The sequence below is a fragment of the Mandrillus leucophaeus genome, unplaced genomic scaffold, assembly GCF_000951045.1.
Source record: "Mandrillus leucophaeus isolate KB7577 unplaced genomic scaffold, Mleu.le_1.0 Scaffold547, whole genome shotgun sequence".
Classification (NCBI taxonomy): domain Eukaryota; kingdom Metazoa; phylum Chordata; class Mammalia; order Primates; family Cercopithecidae; genus Mandrillus; species Mandrillus leucophaeus.
Genome location: NW_012105886.1, coordinates 272,638 through 282,833, shown reverse-complemented (window position 1 = coordinate 282,833; position 10,196 = coordinate 272,638). Strand labels below are relative to the sequence as shown.

Sequence of the window (10,196 nt, the reverse complement as noted above, 5' to 3'; positions counted from 1 at the left end):
GCTACTCAGGAGGCTGAGGCAGGAGAATCGCTTGAACCCAGGAGGCAGAGGTTGCAGTGAGCCGAGATCACACCACTGCACTCCAGCCTGGGTGACAGATTGAGACTCCGTCTAAAAAAAAGAAATTATTGGTATCCATTCCTCTGTAAGTTTTCTCAGAAAACAGCCAAAATAATTATATAATTATACATAGTCTCACACCTCTACTATGCTCTGCAAAATAAAAAATAAAAAAAGAATTATATATAGTCCCAGCATTAAACTAATGAATTCATGACAACGAATACCACTGAAAATAACAAGATTCTGCCTTGGGATGTTAGTGTCAGACTTTAACATTGAAGACAAGACTTGGAGCTATACTTTTATTTATTTATTTATTTATTTATTTTATTTAGAGATGGAGTCTTACTCTGTTACCCAGGCTGGAGTGCAGTGGCGCCATCTTGGCTCACTGCAACCTCCATCCCCCAGGGTTCAAGTGATGCTCCTGCCTCAGCCACCCAAATAGCTGGGACTACAGTTGCACACCACCATGCCCAAGTAATTTTTGTATGTTTAGTAGAGATGGGGTTTCACTATGTTGGCCAGGTTAATCTCGAACTCCTGACCTCAGGTGATCCACCCACCTGGCCCAAAGTGCTGGGATTACAGGCATGAGCTACTGCACCCAGACAGAGACATATTTTAATCTAAATGGGACTGACTGGGAAATGGTGTCCAGGTAGACACTGTGTCCAAACAAGTTGCTCTTATTGCTCATTGGTAAGCCCCTTTCCCCACCTCTTCAGAATGTCTCTCAGATCTCAGATTGTTCTTTAGTAACTAGAAGCTGAGAGAGAAAAAACAATTCATGTATTCATCACCTCTCCTCACAAACAATGACTTTTATAATATACTAATTTTTCAAATGTTATCCCCCTTCCTATTTTAATATGTCTTTAGTTTAAATAGGCAGACTCATAAAATGATAATAATCATAAAATCATTAAATATGCCTGTAGTCACAGAAATGACAGAAGCTAATGCTTAGAACATACCTAGGTAAAATTCTACAGTCACTGTACTGAGTTGAGGAGGAATAGGTAATAAAATCTTTAGATTTTTTTGAGAAAAAATTTATTGGAGTGTAACATATATACAGAAAAGTATACAAATCCTAAATATAGAGATCAATAAATAATAAAAAGGTGACTACATCTATGGAAACAACAGTCAGGTCAAGAAATAGTAGAAATAGTAATCAGGCCAAAGCAGGATGATTACTTGAGCCCAGGATTTCAAGGCCAGCCTGGGCAACACAGGGAGACCCATATCTACAAAAGATTTTTTTTAAAAAAATCAGGCATGGTGGTTTATGCCTGTAATCTCAACACTGGGAGGCTGAGGTGGGAGGATTGCTTGAGCTCAGGAGTTTGAGGCCACCCGGGGCAACAGAGTGAGACCCCATCCCTATAAAACATAAATTTAAAACAATTAGCTGGTCATGGTGGCATGTGTCTGTAGTCTCAGCTACTCGGGAGGCTGTGGCAGGAGACTCACTTGAACCGAGGAACTAGAGGCTGCAGTAAGCTGTGTTCATGCCATTGCACTCCAGCCTGGGCAACGAAGCGAGACCTTGTTTCTAAATAAATAATACAAAATCATAAAGACAAAAAGTGAAACTGATTGCTAGGGGTTAGCGGGAAGGGGCAATGCTCATTATTATTTAATGGATGATAGAGTTCAGACTCTGTCTTTAAAAAAAAGAAGGAAAAAAAGAGTAGTCTATGGAAAATCTAATTCAAGGTACAAATAGATCAGAATAGTAGTTGAAGTTTGGAGTTATCATCTGGGAGGGGGACACAGCTACTGGGGGATGAAATAGTCCATATCTGAATCTAGGTATTTAACATTATGAATGTTTTCCATATGTCAAAATGCTATAATGCTATACATTTAAGATTTGTACATTTTCTCTGGTTATAATTCAATCAAAAAGTAAAAATGTTTTGTGTTTTTTTTTTTGAGACGGAGTCTCGCTCTGTCCCCCAGGCTGGAGTGCAGTGGCGCGATCTCGGCTCACTGCAAGCTCTGTCTCCCGGGTTCACGCCATTCTCCTGCCTCAGCGTCCGGACTAGCTGGGACTACAGGTGCCCGCCACAGCGCCTGGTTAATTTTTTGTATGTTTAGTAGAGACGGGGTTTCACCGTGGTCTCCAACTCCTGACCTTGTGATCCGCCCACCTCAGCCTCCCAAAGTGCTGGGATTACAGGCTTGAGCCACCGCGCCCGGCGGTAAAAATGTTTTAAGAATGAATTTTGCCTGTTTTTGAACTATGTGTAAATGGACTCATACTGCGTGTGTTCTTTTGTGTCTTGCTCAACATTACGTTTGAGAAATTCATCCGCGTGGTTGTATATAGTTGCAGTTCATTCATTTTTATTGCCCATAGTGTTCAGTTGTATAAATATGCCACATTTTACTTATCTATTCTATTTTGGGGTTGTATCCAGTTTGGAGCTGATGTGAATAATATTCCTGTGTATGTCTTTTGGTGCATCTGTCTTTTCTGCAGGACACATATTTAGTAGTAAAATTGCTGGGTCTTAGGGTATGTGTGTGTTCAATTGAGTATACTAACAGCTTTCCAGAGTGATCATACCAATTTATTTATTTATTTATTTTTACAGATGGGGTCTCGCTCTGTCACCCAGGCTGGAGTGCAGTGGCATGATCATCGCTTACTGCAACTTTAACCTCCTGGGTTCAAGCAGTCTGCGCACCTCAGCTGGAATCTCAGCTCACTGCAACTTTGGCCTCTGGGATTCAAATAATTCTTGTGCTTCAGCCTCCCAAGTAGCTGGGATTACAGGCATGCACCACTGCACCCAGCTAATTTTTGTATTTTTAGTACAGATTAGGTTTCATCATGTTGGTCAGGCTGGTCTTATACTTCTGACCTCAAGTGTCCAGCTGCCTTGGCCTCCCAAAGTGCTGGGATTACAGGCATGGGCTACCCAACCTGGCCCCTCTGTTTATACATTTGAGTAAACTGCAGACACGATGCCACTTTACCACTAAATAACTTTGCAAAAACAATGATATTCTCTTACATAATCACAATACAGTTATGAAAATCATGAAATTAACACTGATACAGTACTATAATTGGTATACCTTATTTAAATTTCATCAGTTATCTCACTAATGTCCCCTGTAGCAAAATAATAAGTTTTTTAAAACCTTGGTCCAGAATTCAGTCCAGCATCACATATTACACTCAGTTGTCACGTGTAAAAAGAAAAACCAGGCTGGGTGCAGTGATGTGAGGTGGGAGGATTGCTTGAGGCCAGGAATTCAAGACCAGCCTGGACAACAGGTGGAGACCACATTTCTACGAAAAAGAAAAACCTTTTTTTTTTTGGCCTTTAATCTCACAAACAACAGAGAAGACTTCTGAGACCCTTGGCCACCAAAATGTGTGGGGATTTTTATCCCACTAAGCAATGCTTCAGTGGGTTCTCCATCGGGGTGTCCCATAATTCAGTTCAATTCTGATGCCACACATTGCATGCCTGTACCAAAATATCTCATGTACTCCAGAAATGCATACACCTACTATGTACTTACAAGAATGATAAGTAAATGAATGAATGAGTGAATGAAAACTCTGACACGATCCTTAGGCCACTGGTACTTCTGACTGGCTAGAAAGCAGGGTTCCTGCAACCTCTCCTTGGGTTTGACTACTTTGCTAGGACAGCTCACAGAACTCAGGCAAACACATTGCCAGTCTATTATAAAAGATATCATAGGCCGGGCGTGGTGGCTCAGGCCTGTAATCCTGTTACCGGTTGAGGGTGTCCAGGTTCTTGGCATCTTGAACAAAGAATTGGACAAAATGCACAAACAAAGCAAGGACAGAATGAAGCAACAAAAGCAGAGATTTCTCGAAAACAAAAGTACACTCCAGAGGTTGAAAGTAGGCCTGAGCATAGGGGATCAAGAGCCCCGTTACAGAATTTTCTGGGGTTTAAATACCCTCCAGAGGTTTCCATTAATTACTCGACGTACACCCTATGTAAATGAAGAGGATGAAGTAAAGTTACAAAATCATTTACTCACTGTACAGCCTAGGTAAATGAAAAGGATATTTCCTGTCATAGCTGAGATGTTTCCATTTGATTTAGTTTTCGGAAGTCCTTAGGTTCCCTGCCTCCAGGTCCTATTCTCCTGCCTAATTCTAGCACTTTGGGAGGCCAAGGCAGGAGGATTACTTGAGGCCAGGAGTTCGAGACCAGCCTGGCCAACGTGGTGGCTACTAAAAATACAAAAGTTTTTGTACGCCTGCCATGAAATGGGCGCGGTGGCTCACTCCTGTAATCCCAGCACTTTGGAAGGCTTGAACCAGGAAGGTAGAGGTTGCAGCGAGCCGAGATCGCACCATTGCACTCCAGCCTGGGCAACAAGAGTGAAACTTCATCTCAAAAAAAAAAAAAAAAAAAAAAAGAGTCTTGCTGTCTTGCTCTGTTGCCTAGGCTGGAGTGCAGTGGCATGATCTTGGCTCACTGCAACCCCCACATCCCAGGTTCAAGTGATTCTCCCATCTCAGCCTCCCAAGTAGCTGGCCAACGCAGTGAAACCTCATCTCTACTAAAAATACAAAAATTAGCTGGGCGTGGTGGCAGGCACCTGTAATCCCAGCTACTCATGAGGCTGAGGCAGGAGAATCGCTTGAACCTACGAGGCAGAGGTTGCAGTGAGCTGCGATCGCGCCACTGCACTCCAGCCAGGACAACAGAGTAAGACTCAAAAAAAAAAAGCAGGGTCTTGTCCGGTCACGGTGGCTCAGGCCTGTAATCCCAGCACTTTGGGAGGCCAAGGCAGGTGGATTACATGAGGTCAGGAGTTCAAGAACAGCCTAGCCATCATGGTAAAACCCCGTCTGTACTAAAAAATACAAAAATTAGACGGGTCTGGTGGTATATGTCTGTAATCCCAGCACTTTGGGAGGCCAAGGCAGGTGGATTACATGAGGTCAAGAGTTCAAGAACAGCCTAGCCATCATGGTAAAACCCCATCTGTACTAAAAAATACAAAAATTAGACGGGCCTGGTGGTATATGCCTGTAATCCCAGCTACTTGGGAGGCAGAGGTTGCAGGGAGCCATGATTATGCCTCTGCAAACCAGCCTGGGCGACAGAGTGAGATTGTCTCAAAAAAAAAAAAAAAAATCATAAAAAGATACAGATGAACAACCAAATGAAGAGATGGATATGGCAAAGTAGAGAGGGAGGGTTGTGGTGCTGCCATGACCTCTGGGTGTGCCACCCTCCCAGCACCTTCTGGTGTTCAGCAGAAAGGAAATTCATCAAATCTTAGTGTTTAAATTTTTAAAAAATATTTTTCAAATGCACTTTAATTTTCTTTTTTTCCTTCCTCACATACAGAACTTCTCCACATACCACATTTCTTGCAGCTATAAAGTCACTTGATGTTGGCCGGATACCATTTTATCTCTAAAACTCTGTTGACATCAAAATATGACAGTGTTATATCCATAAAATATTTACATAGCACAGCATATTAAGCTTTAGACACTTAACAATTAAACCACATAAAAAAAGGACAAGACCTCCATCCTACATGTTTGGAATCAGGTGTTCACCGGTCCCTATCTGGCGACTGTACACTGGTTCAAAGGGCAGCAGAGGCAACAGGCAGTTACTTCAGAGGACATTGAACACTACGATCTGGAAGCACGTTATGATGTAACCCAGAGTCATGTACCACACATCTTTCTCCAAGGTAGTCTCATAATTCTAGAAAGGAAGGTCCAGCTGATACAAAATGAAGACAGACAACACAACATTTACTCTGTGGAGATATCCTACTTATACTATGCACTTGCTGTGATTTTGAACATAGCTCATCCCAAAAACTTGTCACCATCATCCTGACTTTTTAGGTTGGCTCATCCATCAATCTTGCCCTCAACTGTTACTTCTTTCCCAGTATTGTTAGGAGCAAAGCTGACCTGAACAGTAACCAATGGCTGTAGATACCCCACATGAAGTTTTTTTACCATAATATGGGAAATATTTTAAGTCTATAATTCCATTATGAGGATAAAATGCTACATTTGGTATATTTTCGTTCTTTGAAACACACTTTATCCTTGGCACTCCTTCAGGCTTTAATCCAATTATTCTGTTCATTTTCACAAGAATACAAGGGTTTCCTTGAGAATAGCCAAAATCAGGATCATTCATACCACTGCATGCTTGAAGTAACGAAATAGGAAACTGACATGCAACATAAACTGGACCCTTCTGTTCGGAAAGTGCTCCATCAGGACAGATTGTGAGGTTCTTCTGTTCTTCTAAAGTATATGGTTTTAGAAACTTCTTAAGGTCTTCAATGTACCCTGCATACGAAGTTGGATCAGACCTACTGAATGTATATTCCAATGCAGTCACTGGTTTTGGAAAAACCGTAAGTCCTGGGCTAGGAATCTGGTCACGGTATTTTGGAACACGGTATTTGGTTTAGAGTCTGAAGCCTAACCCACATCGTGAATGAGAAGAGTGCAGCCAGGAACTCATAAAAAACTAGGTAGAAGAGCAAGATCAAACCCCAACTGTTGGCGGTGCGCCCCAGGAACTCACCGGTGGTCAGGTTGCATATGAAGAGCTTCCACTGGGCGAGGCTCTGGTTGAGGGACTTCTCGTTCTTCGTCACGGTGTGCGCGCGGACGGCGAGGGGAGCGGAGGCCGCGGGGTTGCAGGCGGCGAGGGCAGCTGGGTTGTAGGCGGCGAGGGCAGCGGGGATGGAGGCGGCGAGGGCAGGGGGGTTGGAGGCGGCGAGGGCAGCGGGGATGGAGGCGGCGAGGGCAGCGGGGGCGCGTCCGGGCTCCGGCGGCGCAGCCCGGAGACTGCAGAGGAGGGTGGGACGCCCGGGAACACCTCCTCGTTATTAGTACTCGAGCCGACTACCGTGTTTACATTTTTAATAGAGCTAAATTTCTTGCACCCTCAGCCCTTCCAGATGTTGGTGGGTGGGCTTAAGTTCCAACCATCTAATCCTCTAATCACCTGGACTTTCTGGTGACCAGCCCCATCCTGAAGCTATCTACGGGCCCGCCCTAAGCAGGTTCATTAGCATAAACTCAGGACTTATCAAAGGAATTAATTATGAATAACAAAACTCCTCCCAGCACTCAGGATATTTCTAGGATTTTAAGAGTTCTGGGGCAGAAACAAACCAAATACATTTTATACCACATCATGTCTCTTTAGTCTTCTTTACTCTAGAATAGTTTCTCAGTCTGTCTTTTCCTTTCTTTCATTTTTATTTACTTAAAAAGAATTTTTTTTTTTTTTTTTTTTTTTTTGGAGTTTCACTGTTGTTGCCCAGGCTGGAGTGCAGTGGCGCAATCTCAGCTCACGACAACCTCCACCTCCAGGGTTCAAGCGGTTCTCCTGCCTCAGCCTCCCCAGTAGCTAGGATTACAGGTGTACACCACCACACCTAGCTAATTTTGTATTTTTAGTAGAGACGGGGTTTCCCCATGTTGGTCAGGTCTTGAACCCCCAACCTCAGGTGATCCGCCAGCTTTGGCCTCCCAAACTGCTGAGATAACAGGTGTCAGCCACCGTACCTGACCTTTAATGTTTTAATTCTTTTAAAATTCTTTTTATTCTAATAATTTTTCTGTAGATTATTTTGAATTTTCTTGACATGCAAGTATGTCAATTCCATATAATTGAGGAGAGAAAGAGAGAGAGAGAGAGAGAGAGACCCTCTCATATTGTTTTATATTGTTTTATATTCAGTACCTGTTTTAAGAAAAAAACAAGGAAGTAAAACCAAAGACAGGCAGCCCGGTGCTAGGCCCAAAACCAGGCCTGGGCCTGCCTGTCCTAAACCCAGTAGTTAAAAATCAACTAATAACTTAGAAACCGATATTATTCATAGATTCTAGGCATTGTATAAAAGAACGTAGTGAAACTCCCGGCCCTGTTTTGTTTCTCTCTGACCACTGGTGCATGCAGCCCCTGTCACGTACCCCCTGCTTGCTCAAATCAATCACGACGCTCTCATGTGAAATCTTTAGTGTTGTGAGCCCTTAAAAGGGACAGAAATTGTGCACTCGGGAAGCTTGGATTTTAAGGCAGTAGCTTGCCGATGCTCCCAGCTGGATAAAGCCCTTCCTTCTACAACTCGGTGTCTGAGAGGTTTTGTCTGCGGCTTGTCCTGCTACATAATGACAGTTTTTTCCTTCTGTTTTGAGCCTTATACGTTTTATTTTTTCTTGCCTTCTGTATTTGCTAGGACAATGTAGAGGTAGTGGATATCATTGTCTTGCTCCCAACTTCAAGAGGAAAAACTTTGATATTTTACTACTATTTTACTATTTAATATGATATTTGCTATAGTTTTTCATTGAGTCACTTATCAGATTAGGGAAGATCTTTTCTATCCATTGACATTAGAATTTTTTTTTTTTGGAGAGAAAGTCTTGCTCTGTCATTGCCCAGGCTGGAGTGCAGTGGCACAGCCTCGGCTCACTGCAACCTCTGCCTCCCAGGTTCAAGTGATTCTCCTTCCTCAGCCTCCTGAGTAACTAGGACTACAGACATGCACCGCCACACCCAGCTAATTTTGTGTTTTTAGTAGAGACAGGGTTTTGCCATTTTGGTCAGGCTGGTCTCAAACTCCTGACCTCAGGTGATCCACCTGCCTCGGCCTCCCAAAGTGCTGGGATTACAGGCATGAGCCACTGTACCCGTGCGCCCGGCCTTTTCTTCTTTTTTGTTGTTTTGTTTTGTTTGAGATGGAGTATTGCTCTGTTGCCCAGGCTGCAGTGCAGTGGAGCAATCTCAGCTCACTACAGCCTCCACCTCTCAGGTTCAAGGGATTCTCGTGCCTCAGTCACCTGAGTAGCTAGGATTACAGGCATGTGCCACCACACCTGGATGCTTTTTCTATTTTTTGTAAAGATGGAGTTTCGCCATGTTGGCCAGGCTGGTCTCAAACTCCTGGCCTCAAGTGATCCACCCTCCTCAGCCTCCCAAAGTGCTGGGATTACAGGCGTGTGCCACCACATCTGGCTTGTTTTTGTATTTTTTAGTAGAGAGGGGGTATTGCCATGGTCTCAAACTCCCTGCCTCAAGTGATTTGCCTGCCTCAGCCTCCCAAAATGCCAGGATGAGCCACGGCCTGAGCCATGGCAGTCAGTCTAGGTTCTTTCTTTTTCTTTTTTTTTTTTTTTGAGATGGAGTCTGGCTCTGTTGCCCAGGCTGGAGTGCAGTGGCTCAGTCTCGGCTCACTGCAACCTCTGCCTCCCGGGTTCAAGCGATTCTCCTGCTTCAGCCTCCCGAGTAGCTGGAATTACAGGTGCCTGCCACTACACCTGGCTAATCTTTGAATTTTAGTAGAAATGGGGTTTCGCCATGAGGCTGGTCTCAAACTCCTGACCTCAGGCAATCCACCCCCCTTGGCCTCCTGAAGTGCTGGGATTATAGGCATGAGCCACTGCGACCGGCCCCTAGGTTCTTATTTTTAAGAGTAAATGGCGGCCGCGCACAGTGGCTCCCGCCTATAATCCCAGCACTTTGGGAGGCCGAGGAGGGTGGATCACCTGAGATAAGAAATTCGAGGCCGGGCACGGTGGCTCAAGCCTGTAATCCCAGCACTTTGGGAGGCCGAGACGGGCGGATCACGAGGTCAGGAGATCGAGACCAGCCTGGCTAACACGGTGAAACCCCGTCTCTACTAAAAATACAAAAAACTAGCCGGGCGAGGTGGTGGGCGCCTGTAGTCCCAGCTATTTGGGAGGCTGAGGCAGGAGAATGGCGTAAACCTGGGAGGCAGAGCTTGTAGCGAGCTGAGATCCAGCCACTGCACTCCAGCCTGGGTGACAGAGTGAGACTCTGTCTCAAAAAAAAAAAAAGAAATTCGAGACCAGCCTGGGCAACGTGATGAAACCCAATCTCTACTAAAATACAAAAATTAGCCAGGCATGGTGGTGCATGCCTGTAATCCCAGCTACTGGGTAGGCTGAGGGAGGAGAATCGCTTGAACCTGGGAGGCAGAGGTTGCAGTGAGCCTAGACTGAGCCACTGCACTCCAGCCTGGGCAAACAACAGTGAAACTCCATCTCTAAATAAATAAATAAATAAATAAATAAATAAATAAATAAATAAATAAAA

At 44.3% G+C, this 10,196-nt stretch overlaps 1 pseudogene across 1 annotated transcript; it reads right to left on the bottom strand.

Annotated features, from left to right (window-relative positions):
• Window positions 1-5,383: 5,383 nt before the first annotated feature.
• Window positions 5,384-6,777, bottom strand: LOC105552198 (annotated as a pseudogene). Its single transcript, XR_001007959.1, has one exon. The product of XR_001007959.1 is annotated as a sodium/potassium-transporting ATPase subunit beta-3 pseudogene (transcript).
• Between the last annotated feature and the right edge of the window lie 3,419 nt (window positions 6,778-10,196).